Source organism: Microcebus murinus, chromosome X (genome assembly GCF_040939455.1).
Source record: "Microcebus murinus isolate Inina chromosome X, M.murinus_Inina_mat1.0, whole genome shotgun sequence".
In the NCBI taxonomy this organism is placed as follows: Eukaryota; Metazoa; Chordata; class Mammalia; order Primates; family Cheirogaleidae; genus Microcebus; species Microcebus murinus.
In genome coordinates, this window is record NC_134136.1 from 67,806,971 (window position 1) to 67,833,737 (window position 26,767).

Below are 26,767 nucleotides of genomic sequence, written 5' to 3' on the forward strand. Positions count from 1 at the left end.
GCCACTGCACTCCAGCCTGGGTGACAGAATAGGCCTCAACTCAAAAAAAAAATCAATTGTCATTTGTCACACTAACAAACTAAATGAGAAAAACTCATATGATCATCTTAATAAATTCAACAAAAGCAAAATTCAATATCCATTCATGCATGATTAGAACAACTTATCAAAGCAGGAGTAAAAAGAGACTTCCTTAATCTAGTAAGGTATTTCTGTCCCACCTCCAAATTAAAACCTCTACTAAATGTCATACTGAGTTGTGAAAGGATGAAGATTTTTCCTTCAAATTAGGAATGAGGCAAGGATGTCTGCTATCATCAGTTTTGCTAATGAACCTAGCCAGTGCAACAATGTAAGGAAAAGAAATTCAAGGTTGAAGAGCTGGAAAAGAAGAAATGAAACTGTCATTGTTTGCACATGATATGGTTATGTTCTTAGAAAATATAAGGCAGAATACAGATAAATTTTTTAAATGTATAAGAGAATTTAATAAGATTCTTGAATACAAAGTCAGTGTAAAAATTACTTGTATTTCTATCAGCATAAAAGTTAGAAAATGAAGCACTTTAAAAAGTTGCAATTTTCATAGCACAAAATATCAAGCATTTATATAAAATCCCTAGGAATAATTCTGTAACAAAAGGTGTACAAGAGCCCTATATGGAAAATTGTATAACATTATCAAGAGAGATTTAAAAAGTCTAAATAAATGGATAAATATAGCATTTCTGTAGATTAAAAGACTCAATATTGTAAGGATATAAGTCGTTCTCAAATTGATTCATAGAATCATCATAATACAATCCCAATTCAAACTCTACATGTTCTCTTTTTTGTGAAATTTGAAAGCTGATTTGAAAATTTATATGGAAGTACAAATGGCAAGGACATGAAAAACACCTCTTGTAGAAGAAAAGTGAAGTAGGAAGCCTTACCCTAAGAGCTATCACAACTTCTTCAAAGCTATGGTAATTAAGACAGTGTGATATTGGCACAGGAATAGATAAAACAATGGAACAGAAAAAAGAGCCCTGGTAAAGAACTTCAAATATAGGGGCACATGATATGTGATGTAGTATTTTCTGCCAGTGATGGAAGGATGAATTTCCAATAAATGTTTCTGGACAACTGGGATCTATGTGAGAAATAGGGAAACTTGTTCCCTATTTTATACCCTATACAAAAATCAATTCCAGATGGCTTGTAGATGTAAATATAAAGTCAAAGCCATAACGTTTTTAGAAGATAACATAGATTATATTTGTGATCTTGGAATACAGAAGGACTTTTAAGACACAAAAACTGCTAACCATAAATGAAAAGATTAATAAATCTGACTACAGTACACTGATACCATAAAGAAAATGAAAACATAAGCCACGAAGTTGGAGAAAGTATTTGCAACACAACAACACAGATAACCAACAAAACATTGGTAACCAGAACGTAAAAAGAACACTATCCAATAGGAAAATGAAAATACCCTTTAATAACCACATTACAACACAAAGAGGAACCCCCCAAAATTAAATAATGGCAATAGTAAAATAATAATAATGATGATGCTAAACCTCATTATTATTCCAGGAAGTGAAAATTAAAACCACAATGAATACCATTATATATTTCCCAGATTGGTAAAACTTAAAGAGTCTGACAATATCAAGTGTTGGCAAGGATACTGAACATCAGAAATTGAATGCACTGCTAATAGATGTGTAAACTGGTATAACCACTCTGGAAAATAAGTTAGTATTATCTAATAAATTTGGAGATATATGCCCTCTAATCCAGCAATTTCACTTCTAGGCTCTCATGCCCATGTGTACCAGGATGCATGCACAATCCGGTTCATAGAAGCATTTTTAAAAATGACTCCAAACTGGAAGTGACCATAATGTATTTCAACAAGAGAATGATTTAAAATTTGCGATATATTTGAACAATGGAATACTATACAGAAGTAAATGGAAGTTATTATCTTTATATATTTTTTAAACTGTATAAATGTTTTTTTTTTTTTTTTTTTTTTTTTTTTTTGAGACAGAGTCTCACTTTGTTGCCCAGGCTAGAGTGAGTGCCGTGGCGTCAGCCTGGCTCACAGCAACCTCAATCTCCGGGGCTCAGCGATCCTACTGCCTCAGCCTCCCGAGTAGCTGGGACTACAGGCATGCACCACCATGCCCGGCTAATTTTTTTTGTATATATATTTTTAGTTGGTCAATTAATTTATTTCTATTTTTGGTAGAGACGGGGTCTCGCTCAGGCTGGTTTCGAACTCCTGACCTTGAGCAATCCACCCGCCTCGGCCTCCCAAAGTGCTAGGATTACAGGCGTGAGCCACCATGCTCGGCCTGTATAAATGTTTTATATACTCTTTTTCATGTATAATTATATTTCACAGTAACAAATAGAAAAAAGAAAAAAGAGAAGAGCATGGAAAGAAAACATTTTTGACTGCCTACCATGTGTCAGGCCTTTTATGTACATTTAAGTCTCATGACAACCATATGGGTTTTTGAGTAAATGAGGCTCAGGTAAAATGAATCAGGAATTGACTCCAGGCTTCCTGGTTCTAAATTCCATGTTGTATTTTCCTAAAGCTGGGTGATTCACTTTGTAGTCTGGAAAACAAACGTACCTTTTAGCAAAAGAAGCCTTTAAACTAATTAATTTGGAAACATGAGTTAGTAGGACCTAAACACCTGCCATGTAATAAACCTGAGAAATGTGGATTTAGAATTTCCCTGTAGATCATTTGTTACAGATGGGAGAAAACAGCCTTAGGTGACTTATTCCTGTCACAAGAGGTTGTTGTGTCCAGTTCTGATAGAATGATTAATGGGATGTTTTTCTGCTGTGAACCTAGCAAGTAAAGGTTACTACATGATGAACGTAATTATTTATTTTTAGTATGAGTTTAAGCAGCATTTGGAATAACTTTAAACAGTGTACAGATAAACTTCATTTTTAATGCAACCAGAAAACTAGGCATGAGTAATAGTGCAAGGTATATGCTAGATAGCTAGATGGCTTTTTTAGATTGAGGACATTTTTTTTTTTTAAGTAAAAGCGTGGTGTAACACATTGAACTTTAAACTATGGAGAATAAAACAAGAGTTTATCATGTACCAAATACTGCTCTAAGCATTTTATAAGTATTAATTCATTCTCCATTTCCCTATCTCCAGACACTGGCAAACACTAATCAGTTTAAAACTTCAAGCACTCCCTCACTGCAAAGCAGCAGCTTCTTTCTTTACCAAGTCTTCTCCTAGCTGTTTTAAATATTTTTGACAGATCCCAGAGTTCTGCAAAAAGTTAATTCTGACAGATTTTGCCAGCTCATTAGTTGCTTTTGTGGGGGGCTGGAGTCTTGGAGTTCCATCTCTGCCATTTTCAGTGATGTCCACAGAGCAATGTTTTTGGGATGATGCTATGTTCTGTATCTTGATATGTCTGAAAGTTTTCCAAAACTGATTAAATTGTGTATTTAACATCTGTACCTTTTATTCAATGGAAATTATACTTCACTAAAACTATGTTATCATCTATCTCTTACCATATACAAAACCCAGCTGAAAATGGATTAAAGACTTAAATGTAAGACCTGAAACTGTGAAACTACTAGAAGAAATCATAGGGAAACACTTCATAACATTAGTATGGGCATGCACTTTTTGGATAAACACAAGCAACAAAAGCAAAAATAGACAAATGGGATTTACTTCAAATCAAAAAAGCATCTGCACAGCAAAGGAAACAACCAACAGAGTGAAGAGACAACCTACAGAATGAGAGAAAGGGATTAATATCCCAAATATATGAGGAACTTAATAGCAGGAAAAACACAAATAATTTGATTAACAAATGGGCAAAAGACCTCAATAGGCATTTCTCAAAAGAAAACAGACAAATGTCCAATAGGTATATGAAAAAATGTTCAACGTCACTAATTGTAAGGGAAATGCAAATCAAAAACACAATGAGATATAATTTCACCTCAGAATGGCTATTATCAAAAAGACAAAAATAAATGCTGGTGAGGATGTAGAGAAAGGGGAACTCTTACATACTGTTGGTGTAAGTGAAATAAACCAAGCACAGGAGGACAAATACTGCATGATCTCACTCATATGTGAAATCTTAAAAAGTGGATCTCATCAATGCAGAGAACATAATAATGGTTGTTAGAGGCTGGGGAGGGTAGAAGGAATAGGAGGATGGAGAGAAGTAGATAAGTGGGCACTAAGTTGCAATTAGATAGGATAAATAAGTTCTGATGTTCTATTGCATAGTAGGGTCACTATAGTTAACAATAATATATTGTATATTTCAAAATAGCTGAAGCGAGGATTTTGATTGTACTCAGCACAAAGAAATGGTAAGTATTTGAGGTGATAGGTATGCTAACTACTATAATTTGATCATTATACAATGTACAAATGTATTGAAACATCACATTGAGCCCCATACATATGTGTAATTATTATATTTTATTAAAAATAAATTAATTAATAAAAATTAGGATGAAGGATGGATATCTACCTATATAGATAAGAATAAAAACAAAGACAACAGTTTAAATACTTCAAAAAAAGTGTTTAAAAATAATTTGATTACTGTATGAGGAACATGTCGACACAGGCCACAGCCCAAATAGGGGGCTGTTTAGATTGTTTAGGATAGAGAGACTAGCAGATTAAAGTGATGTTACAAGACTAAGTAGAATTATTTTAGGGTTGTTGATGACGTTAACTATGGACATCAATTTCTTTGAAACTCTTTGCACTTGAGTGCAGAATTTCCCACTGCTGGTATACAAACTTATCTGTAGTGGTTGCTGAGCTTTTTCAAAGGTTCTAAACTTTTAAAGTGATAATTAAGGCTGGGTGTGGTGTCTCACACTTGTAGTCCTAGCTACTTGGGAAGCTGAGGCAGTAGGATCACTTGAACACAGGAGTTTGAGCTAACAGTGAGTTATGATTGTGCCACTGCACTCCAGCCTGGATGACAGTGAGACCCTGTCAAAAAGAAAAGTGATAGTTACCTCTACTTTTCTTTTTAAAAATCAGCATAATTGTTAGTTTCCTTTAAAAAATTGTTTTGGTGACTCTGAGTGTGTGTTGCATGGTGGTTAGTAGAGTTTAGTTAATCATATCCAAAATTCAGTCATTCAATTGGCTTATTACTCAGCTGAAAGCTGGAAATTAATCATGCTGGTTTTGATCAATATACAGGTTTTTAATTTTTTTCTATTAGTCATATTGCTCATTGATGGTTAAATGTCAACTTTTTTACATGCAATAAACATTTTTATGCAGACACATTAAAATAAGTCATTAATACTGTACTTTAACTAAAATTGTCACATGTCACATAAAAGTTACAAAATGATTTTTTAAATCAGAGTTTACATTACTGTTTAAAGGGTTTGCAAATCATAAAAGATCAGGAAATTCTAACTTTATCCCTTTCATTTAGAGAAAGTAAAATCCCTGTCAAGCATTCTGGCAGTCTGTAAGCAAGCGGTTTGGCTTGCCACTCTGTCATACATTCAGCTGGTAAAAATACAACGGGCCTAAATGGATGCAGACAGTTTATTACTAACACAGGCTGCATAAACAAGAACATCATGGTGTCAGTTTCCCATATCCCCAGTCCCACAAGAGTCAGAGGGGCCATATGATAGATGACATGAGCATTGCTCTGTTATAGGAGAACTGTTTCCATGCTACATCTAAGTGGTTCCATAGCCTGAAGATGTACCACAAGGGAAGAAACAACATGGAAAGTCCCATGCCTCAGCAGAATAAGGAAAGTAGATGAGAAACTATCTCTTGAAAGCCTCCCACAAGATAGGGAGGCAGTGAAAAACAGTCCTCACAAGACCACTTTTCTCATCATGTTACCAGGAGGATGATAGGCCACTTCACCAAGAGGTAGGTCAGTTTGCATTTGAGCCTTGCCTATATGTCCTATGTGGAGATATGCAAGGTTTTCTGGACATCTAAGCAGAGGCATTCCTAATAACCAACAGTGAATATTGAAAATTAAGAGAACTACCTTTTAACTATATTGATGCACAGTAATTCAAAAATGCTTTTATTTATTCGTTTAACTACAATAAAAAATAAAGTAATATTGAATAGGTCATTTGTCAAATTCAGTGTTATTAGAAATCCTTTAGTCATGGTAAATCAAGACTTTACCACTAGATGGCGCATGAGAAACATAGTCGTTCTTTGGTGTGTGTTAATTGCTTCTAGGACGTCCCCAGTTACCAAAATCTGAAGGTGCTCAAGTTCCTGATATAAAATGGTGTAGTATTTGCATATAACCTACACATATCATTCTGTATACTTTCGATCACCTCTAGATTACTTATAATACCTAATACAATGTAAATGCTATGTCAATAGCTATTATCCAGGCATACCTTCGTGATATTACAGGTTTGGTTCCAGACCACGGCAATAAAGCAAATATCACCGTAAAGCAAGTCACACAATATTTTTTGTTTTCCAAGTGCACATAAAAGTTATGTTTACACTATACTTTAGTCTAGGAAGTGTGCAATGACATTATGTCCTTAAAACCAATGTGCTTATTTAAAAATACTTTTTTGCTAAAAAATGCTAACAATCATCTGAGCCTTAGGCAAGTTGTAATCTTTTTCCTGGTGGAGGGTCTTGCCTCAATATTGATGACTGCTGACTGATCAGACTGCTAGTTGTTGAAGGTCAGGGTGACTGTGACAATTTCTTAAAATAAAAAAAGAAAAAACGAAGTTTACCAAACCGATTGACTCTTCCTTTTAGGAAAGATTTCTCTTTAATATGTGATGCTGTTTAATAGCATTTTACCCACAGTAGAATTTCTTCGAAAATTGTTATCAATCCTCTAAAGCCCTGCTGCTGATTTACCAGCTAATTTTTATGTAATAGTCTAAGTCCTTTGTTGTCATTTCAACAATGTTCACAAAATCTTCACCAGGAGTAGATATCATCTGAAGAAATCATTTTCTTTACTCATCCATAAAAAGCAACTTCTCATTCGTTCAAGTTTTATCATGAGATTGCAGCAATTCTGTCATATCTTCAGGCTCCACTTCTGATTCTAGTACTCTATTTCCACTACATCTGCAGTAACTACCTCCACTGAAATCCTGAAACCCTCAAAGTTATCCATGAGAGTTGAAATCAACTTCCTCCAAACTCCTGTCAATGTTGATGTTTTGACCTTCTCTCACGAATTGTGAATGTTCTTAATGGCATCTAAAATGGTGAATCCTTTCCAGAAGGATGCAATTTATTTTGTCCAGATCCATCAGAGGAATTAACAGCTGTACCCTTACAAAATGTATTTCTTAAATAATAAGACTTAAAAGTTGAAATTATTCCTTGATCCAGGGCTGCAGACTGGATGTTGTCTTAGCAGGCATGAAAACAACATTAATCTCCTTGGACACCTCTATCAGAGCTCTTGGGTGAATAGGTGCATTGTCAATTAGAAGTAATATATATATATATATATATATATATATTTTATTTTGGCATATTATGGGGGTACAGATTTTAAGGTTTCAATAAATGCCCATTTCCCCCTCTTCCCCCACAAGTCTGAGTCTCCAGCATGACCATCCCCCAGATGGTGCACATATCACTCATTATGTATGTATATACCCGCCCCCCTCCCCCTCCCACCTGCCCAATACCCTATTACTGTAGTACCTATGTGACCACTTAGGTGCTGTTCAGTTAATACCAATTTGCTGGTGAGTATATGTGGTGCTTGTTTTTCGATTCTTGGGATACTTCACTTAGTAGTATGGGTTCCAGTTCTAACCAGGAAAATATAAGATGTGCTAAGTCACCATTATTTCTTAGAGCTGAATAGTACTCCATGGTATACATATACGACATTTTATTAATCCATTCTTGGATTGATAGGCACTTGGGCTGTTTCCACAGCCTTGCAATTATGAATTCTGCTGCTATAAATATTCGAGTGCAGGTGTCTTTTTTGTAGAGTGCCATTGGAACTTTTGGGTAAATGCCCAGCAATGGGATTACTGGATCAAATGGTAGAATCAATTGTATTGCTTTAAGATATCTCCATATTGCTTTCCACAGAGGTTGAACTAGTTTGCAGTCCCACCAGCAGTGTAGGAGTGTTCCTCTCTCTCCACAACCACGCCAGCATTTATTGTTTGGAGATTTCTTGATAAAGGCCACTCTCACTGGGGTTAAGTGATATCTCATTGTGGTTTTGATTTGCATTTCCCTGATGATTAGAGATGTTGGGCATTTTTTCATATGTTTGTTGGCCATTCTTCTGTCTTCTTTAGAAAAGTTTCTGTTTAAGTCCTTTGCCCATTTTTTAATGGGGTTATTTGATTTTTTCTTCCTGATTTTCGTGAGTTCTAAGTATATTCTAGTTATCAGTCCCTTATCAGATGCATAGGATGCAAAAATTTTCTCCCATTCTGTAGGTTGTCTGTTCACTTTCATGACTATTTCTTTGGCTGTGTAAAAGCTTTGTAGTTTTATCATGTCCCATTTATTTATTTTTGTTGCTGCTGCGATTGCCTTTGGGGACTTCTTCATAAACTCTTTGCCCAGGCCGATGTCTAGGAGAGTGTTTCCAACTTTTTCCTCTAGAGTTCTAATAATTTCATACCTTAGGCTTAAGTGTGTTATCCAGCGTGAGTTGATTTTTGTGAGAGGTGAAAGGTGTGGGTCCTGTTTTAGCCTTCTACAGGTGGCTATCCAGTTTTCCCAGCACCATTTATTGAAAAGGGATTCTTTTCCCCAGCGTATATGTTTGTCTGCTTTGTCAAAGATGAGATGGCTATATGAGGATGGTTTTATATCAGGATTCTCACATCTGTTCCACTGGTCAACATTCCTATTTTTGTGCCAATACCATATTGATTTAATTACTACAGCTTTGTAGTATAGTTTGATATCTGGCATATTAATGCCTCCCATTAAGTTTTTGTTGCCTAGAATTGCTCTTGATATTCGGGGTCTTCTTTGGTTCCATAGGAAGCGTAAAATTATTTTTTCTATATCTGTGAAGAATGCTGATGGGATTTTAATAGGTATTGCATTGAATCTGTAGATCAGTTTGGGTAGTATAGACATTTTGATGATATTGAGTCTACTGATCCACGAGCATGGTATGGATTTCCATCTGTTTACATCCTCTGCTGTTTCCTTCCTCAGTGTTTCATAGTTCTCCCTGTAGAGGTCTTTTACCTCCTTGGTTAAGTATATTCCTAGGTACTTTAATTTATTTGTTGCTATTGTGAAGGGAATTGAGTCTTTGATTTGGTTCTCAATTACATTGTTGTTGGCGTATATGAATGCCTCTGATTTCTGTGTATTGATTTTGTATCCTGAGACTTTACTAAATTCATTGATCAGTTCCAGAAGTTTCTTGGTTGAATTTTGGGGGTTTTCTAGATGCAATATCATATCATCAGCAAACAGTGAAAGTTTGATCTGTTCTGCCCCTATTTGGATACCTTTGATTCCATTTTCCTGTCTGATTGCTGCAGCCAAGAATTCCAGCACTATGTGGAACAGAAGTGGAGATAGTGGGCAGCCTTGTCTGGTTCCAGTTTTAAGTGGGAATGATTTCAATTTTTCTCCATTCAGTATGATGTTGGCTATGGGTCTGTCATATATGGCTTGTATCATTTTTAGGTATGTCCCTTCTATGCCTATTTTCTTAAGTGTTCGTATCATGAAAGGGTGTTGAATTTTGTCAAAAGCTTTTTCTGCATCTATTGAAAGAATCATGTGGTCTTTGTTTTTGCTTCTGTTTATGTGGTGAATTGCATTTATAGATTTACGTATATTGAACCATCCCTGCATCCCTGGGATGAAGCCCACTTGGTCGTGGTGGATTATTTTTTTGATAAGCGTCTGGATTCGGTTAGCTAAGATTTTGTTGAAAATTTTTGAATCTATATTTATTAGGGATATTGGTCTGTAGTTTTCTTTTTTTGTTGCATCCTTTCCTGGTTTTGGTATCAGAGTAATATTCGCTTCATAAAAGGTGTTGGGGAGGTTTCCGTTCTTCTCGATTTTGTGGAATAGTTTCTGCAAGATAGGTACTAGTTCTTCTTTATAAGTATGGTAAAATTAGGATGTGAAGCCATCTGGACCGGGACTTTTCTTTTTAGAGAGATTTTTAATTGCTGTTTCTATTTCAGCTGTTGAGATTGGTCTGTTCAGGGAATCTATTTCTTCCTGGTTGAGCCTAGGGAGGCTGTGTGTTTCTAGAAATTTGTCCATTTCCTCCACATTTTCCAGTTTGTGTGCATAAAGATTTTTGTAGTATTCATAAATTGTATTTTGTATCTCTTTGGGATCAGTTGTGATACCTCCTTTTTTATTCCTGATGGAGCTTATTAGATTTCTCTTCTCCGCTTTTCGTTAGGTTAGCCAATGGTGTGTCAATTTTGTTTATTTTTTCAAAGAACCAACTTTTTGTTTTATTAATCTCCTTAATAGCTTCCCTGTTTTCAATTTCCTTTAGTTATGGTTTGATCTTGTTGATTTCACTTCTTCTGCTGGGTTTGGGGTTGGTCCATTCTTCTTTTTCCAGCTCTTTGAGTCGGTTCATTAGATTGTCTATTTGTGATCTTCTTGTCTTTGGGTTATAGGCATTTATGGAGATAAACTGTCCTCTCAGAACTGTTTTAGCTGTGTCCTAGAGGAGTTGATAACTTGTCTCTCCATTGTCGTTTTTTTCATAGAATTTTTTTATTTCCGTCTTGATTTCTTCATTTATGAAGTAATCGTTTAGTGGGAGGTTGTTTAATTTCCACGTTTTTGTGTAGAAATGTGAGTTTTTGTTAGGGTTGATTTCTAGTTTTATTCCACTGTGATCTGAGAAGGTACATGGTATGATTTCTATTTTTTTAAATTTCTTGAGATTTTCTTTGTGTCCTAGGATATGGTCAATCGTAGAGAATGTCCCGTGAGCTGATGAGAAGAACGTATATTCAGTGGATTTTGGGTAGAATGTTCTGTAGATGTCTGTCAGACCCAATTGTTCTAGAGTTTTGTTTAAGTCCATTATTTCTTTATTAATTTTCTGTTTGGAGGATCTGTCTCGTGCCGTCAGTGGGGTGTTGAAATCTCCGGCAATTATGGAGTTGCTATTAATCCATTTGCTTAGCTCCAGTAAGGTTTGCTTTATGAATCTGGGTGCACCTAAGTTGGGTGCATATATATGTAAAATTGTTATCTCTTCTTGTTGGACTGTGCCCTTCACCATTATATAATGACCCTCTTTGTCTTTCACTACTTTTGTTGGTTTAAAAACTAAATCGTCTGAAATTAGAAGTGGCACACCAGCCTTCTTTTGGCTTCTATTTTCTTGGAATATTGATCTCCACCCTTGTATTTTTAGTCTATATGCATCCTTGCAGGTTAGATGTGTTTTCTGAAGACGGCATATAGTTGACCTGTATTTTCTTATCCATTCAGCCAGCCTATGTCTCTTGAGTGGAGAGTTTAAGCCATTCACATTTATTGAGAGAACTGATAGGTAAGGTAGATTACTGTTCATTCTGTTGGGTTGGATGTTGTTGCTATGATTTCGGTCTTGAGCCATTGTAATATCTGGCCTTTAATATCTTTGGGTTTTGGTTGTTTTTATATTCATGGGTTATTTTTATGATGTTCCGTGAGTAACGCTGTTTTAAGTACTTCTTGTAGGGCTGGTCTTGTCTTGGTGAATTCTCTGAGCCTTTGCTTGTCTGAAAATGTTTTTATTTCTCCTTCATATACTAAGCTTAGTTTTGCAGGGAATAATATTCTAGGCTGGGTATTGTTTTGTTTCAGAAGAGTGAGAATGGGGACCCAGTCTCTCCTTGCTTGTAAAGTCTCATTAGAGAAGTCTGATGTTATTTGAATTGGCTTTCCCTTGTATGTTACTTGCTTCTTTTGTCTTACAGCTCTTAGAAGGGCCTATTTAGTTGATACTTTGCTCAGTCTGATGACTGCATGTCGTGACGTCTTCCTGTTTGCATTGAATCTCCCAGGGGTCCTCTGAGCTTCTTGAACTTGTATATCACGATTTTGAGTAAGGCTTGGGAAATTTTCCTCTATTATATCTTCAAACAGCTTGTCCAACCCTTGAGTGTTATCTTCTTCCCCTTCTGGTAACCCTATGACCCTCACATTAGGTTTCTTCACATAATCCCACAGCTCTTGTAGGCTTTGCTCTTTTCTCTTGTTTCTCTGCTCTATTTCTGTGACTGATTTATTTAATTGGAGGGTGTTATCTTCAAGCTCTGAGATTCTTTCTTCTGTTTGATCTACCCTGTTCTTGAGACTTTCCACTGTATTTTGTAGTTCCTTGAATTGATTCTTCATTTCCAGAAGTTCGGTTACACTTTTCTTCATTGTGTCTATTTCTTTTTCCATATACTGGAGGCTTTTTGTGGTTTCTTTGTGTTGGTTATTGAGTTGTTGTTGCAGCTCGGTGAGTGTTCTTATGATCCACATACGAAATTCCTCTTCTGTCAGATTGGTTTCCTGATTTGGGTTGGTGTCCGTTTCTAGGGGGCTGGTGCTCCTCTTTGGGGGTGTGTTTTTCATTTGGTTCTTCATATTTCCTGAGTTCCTTCGGTGATTTCTTCCCATGTCGATCAGTTGTTGTTTCTTTCCTTTAGGTTATTGTTTGGGTATTCACACACCTTGTTTAGTTTCTGAGGCGTTAGGTGGTGTCTGTGGGTGAGATTGGACCACTCCCTGTATATTTAGTCAGTATGTGCCGTGGAAAGGCTGTGCAAGATGCCGTCCCTGTCAGTAGGTGGCGTTTGCTTGGAGGAACAGGCTATGCTGTTGATTTTGTGTCCTGTTATCAGCTCTTGTTCTGGACGGAGCTAGTTTGGGTAAGCCTGCCCTTAGGCAGTTACGAGGGGTCAAAGTTCTGTTCTCTGCTTCCAGGCAAAGCTGTCAGGGCAGGGCTGGAATGGTCCCGCTCAGCCAGAAAGTCTTTGTTTTGGGGGTGGGGCTGTCTGAGACCCACAGTCTGGAGCGGGCCTCGCTTCTTTCCACCTTCCTCAACTCCGCAGCTACTCCTCTGCCTCTGCCAGCAGGGCAGACCACAAGCCACCAGGCCTCCCTGGACTGTGATGCCGGCGGGGAGGTTCCCTGCACAGGAACGCCACCTGGGCTGGGCGCAAGGCCTGGTAGGAGGGTTGCCCTCTAGGATGCTGATCCGCCCCTGGAGGCACACACACCTCAGTAGTCTGTTCACATATAACCCTTCTGTGCCCCGGGCAATGCTAGCCTTGGGTGCATGGGATCTGGTCTGCATGTCCGACCTCTGGGTCCCAGAGTTCAAACTGTATCCCCACCAGGGAGAGGATTTCCGATCCCAATTCACCCACAGGGAGCCCAAGCTGGGTCTATGTCTCTCAGCCTCCGAGTCGGCACCGTTCTCCTGGGAACACTGTGCCAGCAGCACCTGGGAGAGCTGGCGGGTAGGGACCTCACAGTCTGAGTTCCCCTGAGTCAGCTGTAGGGTCCCAAAAGGGAAGGTCCCATTCCCTGGAGGTGCCTCTGGCTGGTGGTTGTATTGTCTCTCTGGGCAGCCGCGTGTAGGGTCTGCGGAGGGGAGGAGGAGGCAATATGGTGCCTGCCGCGTGGCTCGGGTCTGTGCACTCGGAGGTGCCTGGAGGAAGTTGGGAACCTGGTGCCACGTCTGCTACAGGCTCTCCGCTGGCTGGTGGCGGCCGTCTCTGGGTTGGTGTCCGCAGGTCTCTCCACCCTCTGGGGAGCCCACCAGCAGTCCCTAATGCAGGGGAGGGGAAACAGCAAATCCACCTACCCTTGCTGCTGGTCTCCGGGCTGCTCCGGTGGTCTCAGCCTCTAGTTCTCCTCCGCAGCCTCCTCCTGTGGAGTCTCCCGGGGTCTCAGGTACCCCTCCTTCCAGCTCTTGTCCGCTGTATGCTCGTCTTCTTGCTTCTTTTTTCTAATTTCTACTAAAATCTGTTTTTTCTGCAGAGACACTCTGTCTGGTGGTGTTTCTTGTTCGCCATCTTGCTCCACCCCCCAGCAGTAATATTTTTGAAGAATCTTTTTTCCAAGTAGTAGGTCTTAACAGTGGGCTAGCAGTATTTAGTAAAACCATACTGTAAACATATGCGCTATCATCTGGGCTTTGTTTTTCCAATTATATAGCACTGGGGAGAGTAGATTTAGCATAATTCTTAATGATGCTAGGATTTTTGAAATGGCAAATGAGCATTGGCTTTGAAGTAAAGTTACCAGCTGCATTAGCCCCCAAGAAAGGAGTCAGTTTATTCTTTGAAGGTTTGAAGTCAGCCGTTGACTTTTCCTCTCCAGCTATTACACTTCTAGACGGCACCTTCTTCCAATAAAAGGCTGCTTTGTTTACATTGAAAATCTGTTGCTTAGAACATCAAGGATCTTAACTAGATCTTCTGGATAACTTGTAGCTTCTGCATCAACATTTGCTGCTTCACCTTGCACTTTTATGTTATGCAGATGGCTTCTTTTCTTAAACCTCATGAGCCAACCTCTGCTGGCTTTAAATTGTTTTTCTGCAGCTTCTTCACCTCTCTCTCTCTCTCTTTTTAAAATACAGTTTATTTATTTATTTTTTTTTGAGACAGAGTCTCACTCCGTTGCCCCAGCTAGAGTGCTGTGGTGTCAGCCTAGCTCACAGCAACCTCAAACTCCTGGGCTCAGTTTACCTTCCTCCTTTAGCCTCCCAATTAGCTGGGACTACAGGCATGTGCCACCATGCCCAACTAATTTTTTCTATTTTTTAGTAGTCATGGGGTCTCGCTTTTGTTCAGGCTGGTCTTGAACTCCTGAGGTCAAATGATGTGCCCCCCCTGGCCTCCCAGAGTGCTAGGATTACAGGCGTGAGCCACCACACACAGCCAACTTCTTCACCTCTCTTTACCTTCAAATAATTGAAGAGAGTTATAGTCTTATTGTAAATTAGGCTTTGACTCAAGGAAATGTTGTAGCTGGTTTGATTTTCTATCCTGATCACTAAAACTTTCCCCATATCAGCAATAGGCTTTTTTGTTTTCTTATCATTCATGTGTTCACTGGAGTAGCACTTTTTAAATTTAAGAATATTATGGGGGTACAAATGCTTTGGTTACATATATTGCCTTTGCACCATCCAAGTCAGAACTACAAGCATGCCCAATCCCCAGACATCATGTGCCATAGCCATTAGGTGTGAATTTACCCATCCCCTCCCCCAACCTGTCCAATGCCCTAAAGAATGTTTCTTCCATATGTGAACATAAGTGCTGATCAATTAGTACCAATTTAATGGTGAGTACATGTGGTGCTTGTTTTTCCATTCTTGTGATAATTAGAAGAATGGGCTTCAGCTCCATTCAGGATAGTACAAGGGGTATTATTTCATCATTTTTTTGGTTGAGTAATACTCTATGATATGCATTACCACATTTTATTAATCTACTCATATATCTATGGGCACTTGGGTTGTTTTCACATCTTTGCAATTGTGAATTGTGCTGCTGTGAACAGATGTCTTTCTTATAGAATGTCTTTTGTTCCCTTGGGTAAATACCCAGGAGTGGTATTGCTGGATCAAATGGTAGTTCTACTTTGAATGGCACTTTTAATTTCTTTTAAGAACTTTTCCTTTGCATTCACAACTTGGCTAACTGTTTGATGCAAGAGGCTTAGCTTTTAGCCTATTTTGGCTTTTGATATGCCTTCCTCACTAAGCTTAATCATTTCACTAGCTTTTGGTTTAAAGTGAGAGACCTGTGACTCTACCTTTCACTTGAATACTTAGAAGCCATTATAGGGTTATTAGTTGGCCTGATTTCAATATTGTTGTGTTTCAGGGATTAGGGAGGCCCAGGCAGAGGGATAGAGATGGGAAATGTCTGGTTGATGGAGCAGTCAGAACACACACAACATTTATCTATTAAGTTCATCTTCTTATATTGGCATGGTTCATGGCAAACCAAATAATTACAACAGTAACATTGAAGATCCCTGATCACAGATCACCATAACAGATATAACAATAACAAAAAGTTTGAAATATTGGTAGACTTACCAAAATGTGACACAGACATGAAGTGAGTACTTGCTGTTGGATAAATGGTGCTGATAGACTTGCTTGACATAGGGTTGTCATAAACCTTCAATTTTTAGAAAAGTGCAATATTTGCAAAACACAATAAAGTGAAGCACAATGAAGTGAGGTATGTCTATGCTGCATTGTCTAGGGAATAATAACAAAAAAGTCTGTACATGTTCAGTATAGAAGAATTAATTTTTTTCAGATATTTTCAATCCATGGTTGGTTTAATCCACAGGTGCAGAAACCACAAATATGGAAGGCTGACTGTATTCATCATCAAATTGGTCAGTATGGAAAGATCCTTCTCTAACTGAGAGATTACAAACCTGATTGTCATGAATTCCAAAATGTATATGAATTTTAACTTTAATGTTGTGCAATAATTACTTTTCTCAAAGTATTTTCTTGTTTATTTTCTGGGTTTACCTTTTAATAATTTTTTTTCATTTTAAATATTAATACTTCAACCCTACAGAAAAGTTTAAAGAATTACACAGTGAACACCTTCATATACTTGCCCTAGATTTACCAATTATTAACATATTACTACATTTACTTTATATGTCTGTCTCTATGACTTTTTTCTAAAGGATTTGAGAGTAATTTATAGACATATGGCCCTTCACTTCCCAATACTTCAACATGTGTCTCATGAGAACAAGTCAATCATCCTACATTATCTTACCAAAGATCTTTTACATTGATGTAATATTATCTAACATAGGTGTCCATAAACTACGGCCCATGGGCCACATGCGGCCTGCCAAGGACATTTATCTGGCCCACCGGGTTTTTTTGCCACCGTTGTGTGTCCTGCTTAGCAGCCGACAGTGGGCCCACAGTGTGCATGTGTGGAATGTGCGCGGTACTCTCCAACGGCCCTCCAATGGTCTGAAGGACAGTGAACTGGCCCCCTGTTTAAAAAGTTTGAGGACCCCTGATCTAACATGTAATCTATATTTCAATATTCCCAATTGTCCCTCAAATATCTTTTCTACCTGTTTTGTTTTCTATCCAGGATCCAATCACACATTGCATTTGGTAGTCATTTCTCTTTAATCTTCATTTATCTAGGATAGTTTTGCTGACCCCTCCCTTTTAAAAATATGACAGTGACAGTTTGAAGGGTTCAGGCCAGTTGCCTTCCAGAATATTCCACAGCTGGATTTACTGATTGTTTCTTCATGATTTGATTGAGAGTAAATATTTCTGGCAAGTACTTAAATAGATTCACTATGCTTCCCATTTCATCACATCAGGAGGCACATTTCAGTTTGTGTGATTATTCGTGACATGAAGTTAATCCATTGATTAAATTGGCGTATGCCAAATTTCTCCATTGAAAATGCACATTCACATCTTTTTTAAATTAATCATTAATCTATGGATGATACTTCAAAATCCTATGAATATTTTCTTCCTCAATATATTTTTCAACCAAGGTTTTGGTATGCATTGAGATCTTTGCCTAAATCAGTTATTATGCTGATGGTTTCTAAATGGTCATTTACTAATTCTGTCATTACTTATAAATATATAAACTATTATTCTTTTGTAAAGAATTGATTTTCCTTCTCATTACTACTTTTTAAAAACTATCACTATGGACTCATGGATTCATTTTATTCAATGTTTTATATTCAGCTACCATCATTATTCTTTTTGATGTTAAAATTTACTAAATTTAACCAGTGGGGGCCCTTTCAAGCCATCTCCTTCCTGTGTCCTTTTGATATGTTCCCCTCATGATTTGAATGATTAATTGCTTTGTGATACAAGATATTTTAAGGTCACCTTGTATTTTTCCTACCCCAGATATAGAATAGGCTATTTCTCCAATAAACCTTGGTTTCTTTTAATGGAGAACAGTATTTAGAAAGCAACATCTGGGCACTAGTTGTATTCATTCCTGCTTGTGTGTCATATTCATTGTCGCTGGGGTGCCATTGCCTCCTCTCAGTGGACAGACCTAATAAGGTATATTTTAGAAAATTGTGAGTTTGTATTAATACCTCCAATTAAAATCTATCACTATAGGTTTCTTTAGGATCCTCTTCACTTTCTCAGATTCCATACTGGTATCTCTTTACTCCCATAGTGAGAACTCTGGTTCCCCCTCACCCCTGCAAAAAAAAAAAAAATCAGTGTATTTACTCATTACTTATAATCATACAGTATATAAACACATGATATGTGTGTGTCTCTTATAGTACATATTTTTGAATTTACTTCTACAATAACATTACCATTAACAAAGATTATATTTAGGCTTCCTGGTTAGAACCAAATGGTGACATGTAGATTTCTGGGCTTACTTCTAGCCTTCTGAAATAGAATACTTAGGAACAGATCCTTGTAGTCCTCATTTAAAAAATTAACACTCCAGGTGATTCAGAAGAACTTTGATGTTTGAGATGCAGTGATGTAGTGATTAGGAGCATGGGCTCTAGGTAAGAAAGATTGCCATCCTTGTTCTGTTACTTAATCTTTTCAGTTTCTTCATCTGTGCAGTGGTGATGATAATAATCTCTTCAGGTTCATCATTTGGTACTTAGAAAAGTGTCTGGCATATAGTAAATGCACAGTAAATGGTACTGATCATTTTTTTTAGTATAAGGTATTGAACTCGATTGTCACATATTTCCCATCTGGTAAAAATTAAGTTAATTTATAGAAATAATTTATGTAATGTTGTATAGTTGTTCTGAAGTGAATGAATTTATGAAAATAAAAATAAAAATTTTGTTAAAGTTACACTGTAAAGGTAAGTGCACGTTATCAGTTGAGATGTACAAATATATGTTTAGACATTAAAAAATTAAATATGTGTTTCTTTACTTCTTCCACTCAATGGGAGTCCAATAGTTTTTGGGTAGATCATGTAGCAACCCAAATTGTCAATGTTACCCAAAGTCGATGAAAGAAAAAAATAAGTTTAACAGAATACCTTTATTTTGCAACATGTACAGATTGTTAGATTACGAACTTTTAGAAGGGAGATGGACTGCATTTTTAGTCACTTTTATAATCCCTGCCCCCAGCACAGTATTTTGAATGTGATGTGACTCCACACGTATTTGTGGGATGAATGAATTGTTTGCTCGCTTTTTACATTGCAGTAAAATAGACATAACATAAAATTTACCATTTTAACTATTTTAAGTGTGCATTTCAATGGCCTTAAGAACATTCACATTAGAGCAGAAGTCTAGTGAGAGCATTATACCAAGGGAAGGGACTAGAAAAATCTTTGCTTTTTATTGTGGAATGTCATTTGAATCAGAAATCTTCTTCTGTAGAACTTGTTATTGAATTCCTGACTTTCTTTATTGCTTACCTGGGAAAACCCATATTGAACAATAAAGTGATAATGCTCATCATCGGAGATTAGACCTCTGATGCCTAGTAGGACCACTGCAGGAAAAAAAAAGTTAACGAGACTGTTGCTAGGAGACGGGAGAGCCAAAAGCTTATGGTCTTGTAGGGGTTCCACTGGAAATCAAGGCAGTTTAAGTGTGTTTTGGATTAGAGGTTTAGCTATTAAAATCCATCCTTTGATGAACGTGCACATTTTAGCGTAGAATGTTTAGTATGATTTCATGTTTTTGCAGGGTTTTTGAGGAGAATCTCGAGGCATTTTGTTTCTTTCCACAGGACTAATCCCTTCTTTAGGGCACAGCTCATTTTCAAGAGGCGGTTGCGCTGCTGCTTTGCCCCCCACCCGTTCAGTGTGACAGCCTCAGAGCTGGTGGAGAGACAGAGAGCATGCCACTGGTAAGTAGCTGAGAAATATTTTGTAATATAGATATCCAACCTAGGTGTTTTTGGTTTTTTTTTTAAGCAAGTGACATAGTTTGGTGGAATAGAATATACAGAACTGTGTTGGAATTTCTGATTCTAATCAGTGGCATTGGTAAAATGGCTTAATTAAATTCTAAATGTTTCATGGTCACTTTTCTAGTTTAGAGCTTGCTTCTTAAATGCTGAACGAATTGCTAGAAGGAAATATAGAAACTTCCCCTTGTGATTCTGGTAAGATACTTCCCCAAATAAGATTTAATGAAGATGTTAATAAAATGGGAATTGCCTTCAGAATTGTATCTCAGCTTTATGATGTTTAGATTAGATGTGATGCAGTGGGTTATGACTCAAGATGTCCTCAGATCTGCTTTCTTTTCTCACTGTGGAAAGATCATAAGAAAAGTATTAGTTTGCAATGGAGAAAAGTATATTATGTCTCATTTTTTATTTTTTTAAATTTATTTATTTTAATTGAAAAACAATAATTGTAGATATCCATGCAGTAAATAGTGATGTTTTGATACATATAATGTATAGTGATGATGTCTGTACTGGAGAGCATGGGCAAGAGGGCAGCCTGTAATGATATTCACATTGATTGCTTCATGTGAGATAGGAATGTGTGTTGAATCCGAAAGATTAAAATTTGGCTTAATGATGAAAAATCATGAAAAATGACTAATGAATATTGCTCTTGTGTTTTCAATAGAAAATATTCATTTGTAGTTTTGGCCATGAATTTGTACAGTAAAGACAGAATGTTCGTGGTATTTCTTTTTTTGAAAAAGAATGTGAGAAAGCAGAGATTCTTATCAACAAAGCTTTTATGTTTGTTTTTGAATATGTATATGCTTTTCTGTTTCTGTAAGAGAAAAGAAGGAAAATGTGAAGTTTTCTTTTTAATTTCTCTGAAATTCAGGTTGTTTTGACACTTGAACAGCAAGAAAATAGAAAAAAAATACAGCAGATAGGTTGATTTTCTGCTATATGACAAAGCAGAAATCAAGGATGAAAAATAAGAATGTAAAAGCTTATAAGAAAGTCCACAAGATGGGCTATTTCCCCAAGTTGAACATGTCTGTTGGTAGCCTATTTTGCAGAGGGAGAAAACATGTTGAAGTCAAAGGGAGGGGGTGTTAAACAGAGCACTGCGGCAAAGATAGTGACTGACGCATCCAAAGACATGTGACAGTTCTCTGGTGTAGTGAAGAAAATTTTCCAGGACTCCATCTTGTATAAGAAAGTCTATACATACTAACATGAAAATAATGCTGTAATCTTTCTGTAGTACATAATAAGTTCGTTTTGCAATTCTCCATTGGTCTACAGTGGAATTTAGCCTTTGCTTTTCAATTGTCTTTGTTTCTAGACTTTCTTCTCTGTGCTCCCAGTGCATTTAAACACTTATTAAAATATTTTATTAAAAATAATGGCTTTCCCTTCTATTATAAAAATATTATATTCGTTGCAGAAAATTTGGAATAATCTAAAGATGACTATAAAATTACCCATAATGCCATAACCTAGAGATAATTGCTATTAGTATAATTACTGTCAGTGTCTTTTCTCTGAATATATGCAAATAAATACATAAAAGTATATATTTTTTACACAAAATGAAGATCATATGTACATACAGTTTTTAACCTGCATTATTCATTAAACATGTATTTGGAGCAATTCTCCTTATTTAAAAGTATTCCTCAAGAATGTGATGTTTGTGGATGTATAATTTTCTAACTAAACGTCCAATTATTGAATGTCTATATATGCATTTTTGCTATTATAAATAATTTAAGGAATATCTTTCCATATAAATCTCTGTGTGCTTTTCTGGTTTTCTTCCCCCCTAGGATAAATTTGTAGACGTGGAATTCCTGGACCAAATGGTATGAACCAGTTTAAGGTTTTTTTCATATCAAAACATATCGTTTGATTTATATATCATATATGGCAAAAACATTATTTTCCAGTTGTTGTTTGCCTATTGATTTTTATCATTTGTGGTGGTGATATTTTGACATTTTGCAGCTTTACATTTTTAGGTATTCATATCTGTAATTTTTAATTTTGTGATTTGTTTCTTTTCTTTGATGAACATATTCACCTGTATCTTTTTCCTATTCATTTAATTCCTTAATTTTTTATGATTAACTCTTTAATCTATCTAGAATTCATTTTGGTATATGATATAAGGTAAGATCTAATTTTGTTTTTTTTTCCTCAAATAGGTCACCAATTGTTTATGCATCATTTATTGAGTAATCCAACCTTCTTCCACTGATCTGAAATGGCAACAACTGTTCTCCTATTAGATAGGGTGTAGCTTCCTACAAGTCAGCCATTTTCTCTTTACTCAAGATGGTTACATTCTGTAATAGTACTCCTACCTTCTTGCAGCTTCTGACAGCATACTAAAGAATCACATTTGTGCTTATGCCTTTCAAAAATTCTAGGCATATGCAGTTTAGGGTAGTGGTTTTGAAACAGAATTCTTTTCATTTTAAATATTTAAAAATTGTCTTTTTGTCGCATGCTTTTTATAAATTAAAATTGAGGAATCCAAATATACAAAGCCACTCTTCCAGGTGTGCTGTTCCTCTTGTACACACCTGACATACATCCAAATTGTGTGTTTAAAAAACATCCTTCCCCCGGGGATAGTGCTAGTCCTAAGGTTGTTCCCTCAACCTCTTTTTCTACTCCTCAGGTATTTGGAGAGTTAAAGTTTTGTGGACTCAGTTGGTGGTATTTTCTAGAATGGTATAAGAGGGAAATGTAGAAATGTATAAAGAGTAGAAATAATATCTTCCAGCCTGTTGCTGGCAGTAGGCTGATGTAGGGTCTTAAAAGAGCTAGGGTGAGTCCCAATCCATGCTGCCATTGCCACCATCTCTTCTAGATAGGGACACACTCCAATGGTCCACCTCTTTTCACTGCAGGTGGAAGGCTCAAGACATAAAGCACCAAGTTTTTAAATAGGAGATGGGTTAAATATTGCCCACAGAAAGATTTGACTGTTAAAATCACCTGCTACCCACTACTCACAGTCTCCGGCACCAACAAAGCCTTCTTTCTCTATTGACTTCTGACCCTGGCCTCTAGCTATACTGATTCTGGGGATAAAAAGGTGAGGTGAGTATGTGTGGGAGACTGCCTTGCCTGCCATGATTCCAAGGGGCTCCTTTGGCTAACATCCCCAGCCCCAGTCCTTTCCTTACTTGCCACATTAGGCAGTGATTTGTTTATGACTGGAGGCTGGTTTCCCTGGCAACGGCGGTTCACCCCTGCTATGCATTCTCTCCTCTGCAGTAGCAGAATGCAGCTGTAGGGGCAGGAATGGTCTTGGAGACCTGCAGTGGCTGAAGGAGTTATTTGGCAGAGATGACGTCAGTTTTTCTGTGCTAAACTGCTATCGTTATTGTATACAGAACATTGCATTAAAAAAAAAAATCCTCGGAGGGCTTTGAGCCACTCCATTTTCCTTCCTCCCAAATTAACTGCTTTTAATATGTTTACCAGTGATCATGAAATCTTTCCAATGTTTGAGGCCACTGATGCTCTTAGGGCCCCAAGGGGATTCATAATAGTGTGGGTATAGGAAACAGACTGCCTGGTTTCAAACCAGTACCACTTGCTAGGTGCATGATCATGGGACAATTACTTAATGGCTCTGTGCCTCAGTTTCCTCAGATGTAAAATGGGGATAACCTTTAGAACAATGTCTGGTACATAGTAACCATTATATAAGTGTTGTATATTATTATTTGTAGATATTAAGGGAGACTTGCCTGGAAACAGATTTGTGGCCGCAATGTACAAACTCACCCTCTCATGCTCACACTGGCCAAATAATACAAACATACCTTTAGCCCTACTGCACAAAGACTCACCCTACAATACACAGACACACCCTAAGTCACACTGACAAGCACCACAGCAAAAAGACTTGGCCCAGAGTACACAGAGACACTCCCCATACCACTAGATTCTTCCAGAGGCATATATGTTCTCCCCAACACAGACACTCACCTAAGGGACACTGACCTAACCCACATGATACAGACTCACCCCACAATAAAGACTGTACTCATGACACAGACAATCCTGACATTACACACTGTCCTCACATGACACAGACTATTCCCAGGACACACACTGCATATAGACTCACCCTACAGAACACAGATTCTCCTATAACCATACATTTTCTCCAGGCCAAAAAACTCACCCCACATCACACAGACTCTCTCCTCCCAGCATGCAGACTTTTCTCATGCCTTACTGACTAAACCCATAGCTGAGACTCTCGCTACAGAACACAGACTTCCCTCATATCACGTTGACCCTCACAAGAGCAGACAGCCTCGTTCTGTGGCACAAAGACTCTCTCCACTTCACACATTCTCACCACAGAACATAGATTCTGCCTACAGCCCACAGACTTGCCCTAGAGCACATGGATTCTTGCCACAGAATAGACTTTCTTTCTAGAACAGACTCATGACACAGCCTGAAGATCTACACATGACACAAAGACTCTCTCACAACAGACAGACTCACCCAGTGGTACACAGACAAGCACCTCAGGCCACAGACCATCCTGTCAGGACACAGACTCACCCTACACTACCAGACACTCCCCAGATCATGCAGACTCACTCCACAAAACGCAAACTAAACCCATAATACAGCTCTTCCTACAGCACTCAGACAAGCTTATTCCCACAACACAGAGATGCAGCAGCACATCTTATAGCACATATATCATGCCCTGATGCTCAGGATTGTGCCACAACACACAAACTTGTGCTGCAATTCACCAATTCATTTTACAACAAACCCACTTACCATACAATACAAATACTTGCCCCACAGTGCATTCATTTGCCTGGAAACATCTGGACCTTCCCCTAAACACACAGTTACCGCAGAATGCATATTGTGGTCCTATATCACCAAAATACACCCCAAATTCCTCAGATACACTCTGTGATAGACATGCCTCACAATGCACAGCTTGGCAGCACAGCATGAAAACTGGCCCTACAGCAGACAAACTAGTTCCACAACAGACGCATTCATGCTGCAGACACCTAATCTTTCTCTTAAGTATTCAAAGCTGCCCCTTAGGGTACAGTCCGAGATGTGATCTACAATATCCTCACTCATTCCACAACACTGATGCAGCCTACAACATACAAACATATCCCACAGAAAAATATTCCACCCCCATAGTGCTCAGAATTGTGTCACAACACATACTTGCATACAGATCCATTTCACAAAACAGCATTTCTTACAGTGGCTATACAATGCAAACACATATCCCCAAACACATGAAACAGTTTGCTATACCACTCTCAGGTTTATCTCAAGGCATATAGACTGATTTTACTGCTCAAGCTGCTGCCTGCAAAACAAGATATGCCCAATCAGGCACAGAAATCCACCAAAATGCATAGATTTGCCCATCGATATACATACTTGCCTCACAACTCACAAATACCACTGAGCACCATGACCCACCCTAAATATATGAACAAGCCCTTCATGAAACAGACTTACCCAATAACATACTCAGTCACACTCACAACACTTAGACATGCCTTACAATTCACAGGCATGCCTGTAAACACATAGATTCCTTCCATAGTGCACAGAATTGCATCACAACACAGACTGACTGTACAGTCCAAAAACCTATTATACACATAAACATTCCCCAGTATGTCACACACAACACAAATATTACCCTTACAAAGCAAAGATTTCCATCTTTCCGTTATAGTGGACAGACATGATTTACCATACTATTGAGCTACAACTCTGGCCTACAACAGAGATTACAGCTTGTGTAATGGTTACGAGCAAGGCCTATGGACACAGACTACCTAGATTTGAATCAAGGTCTCCAATCTCTTGCTAAGTGTATCATCTTGGGTAAGTATATTTCTTTGTTCTTTAGTTTGCTCACCTGTAAAAGAAAGATAACAATAGTACCTACTTCAAAAGGTTGTTGTGAATAATAAATGAATTAAGATATGCTAAGTGCTTTGTACAGTGCCTGGCACATAGGAACTATTAGAATTGTTAATTTGTATTACAATCACCCTCTTTCCATCACCACCATTACTACTATATCAAAAAGAGCCAACCCTAGATGACTAGAATCATCTGATCACACAAAGATTCACCACATAATGTATAGACTAGCCTCAGAACATCTAGAAATACTCAATAAAAAGACACCTCATCATAGCACCCACATATCCTACAGAGCACACTTAGAATCTTAAACCAGATGCCACTCACAACACACAGAAGTGCATTACAATTAAGAATTTTGCTTTGCAATGCACAGGCTTGCTTTATAATACACAGACCCATTCCACAACACCCAGATTGGATGTTGCTGATGCTGGCAAGACCCAGCATCACCCCACAAGGCACAGAACCACAACACACATACACACCCTGAATGCATAGATATGTCCTCCATCACACCAACACACCTTAATACATCCTGTCATGCACGTATTTTGGTCTCATAACAGGTGGCTACCCCTACTATTCACAAACATGCTCCTAAATTCATAGTTCTAAATTTACATCATCACATAATGCAGAACCCCCTTCCCATAACACATTTACTTACTCTTATCCTATGTTTTACCTATAAAGAACTCCATGTCCCACATCTCCTAACTTGCCCAGAAATCTGACTTGCCTCAGAGAACTACCACACAGGTCCCACACCACACAAATTTGCTCTATAATGCCTAGATAAGTGCTACCATGCAGAGATATCTCCCTAAACACAAAT

At 37.7% G+C, this 26,767-nt stretch overlaps 1 long non-coding RNA gene across 1 annotated transcript in view; it reads left to right on the forward strand.

Moving 5' to 3' along the window:
• The first annotated feature begins 19,692 nt into the window (after window positions 1-19,692).
• Window positions 19,693-26,767, forward strand: part of LOC105863098 (uncharacterized) — a 44,262-nt gene continuing 37,187 nt past the window's right edge. The window contains exons 1-3 of the long non-coding RNA XR_012916024.1: window positions 19,693-19,914; window positions 21,795-21,830; window positions 22,173-25,884. This is a non-coding gene — a long non-coding RNA (uncharacterized LOC105863098). The remainder of the gene's footprint in view (window positions 19,915-21,794; window positions 21,831-22,172; window positions 25,885-26,767) is intronic.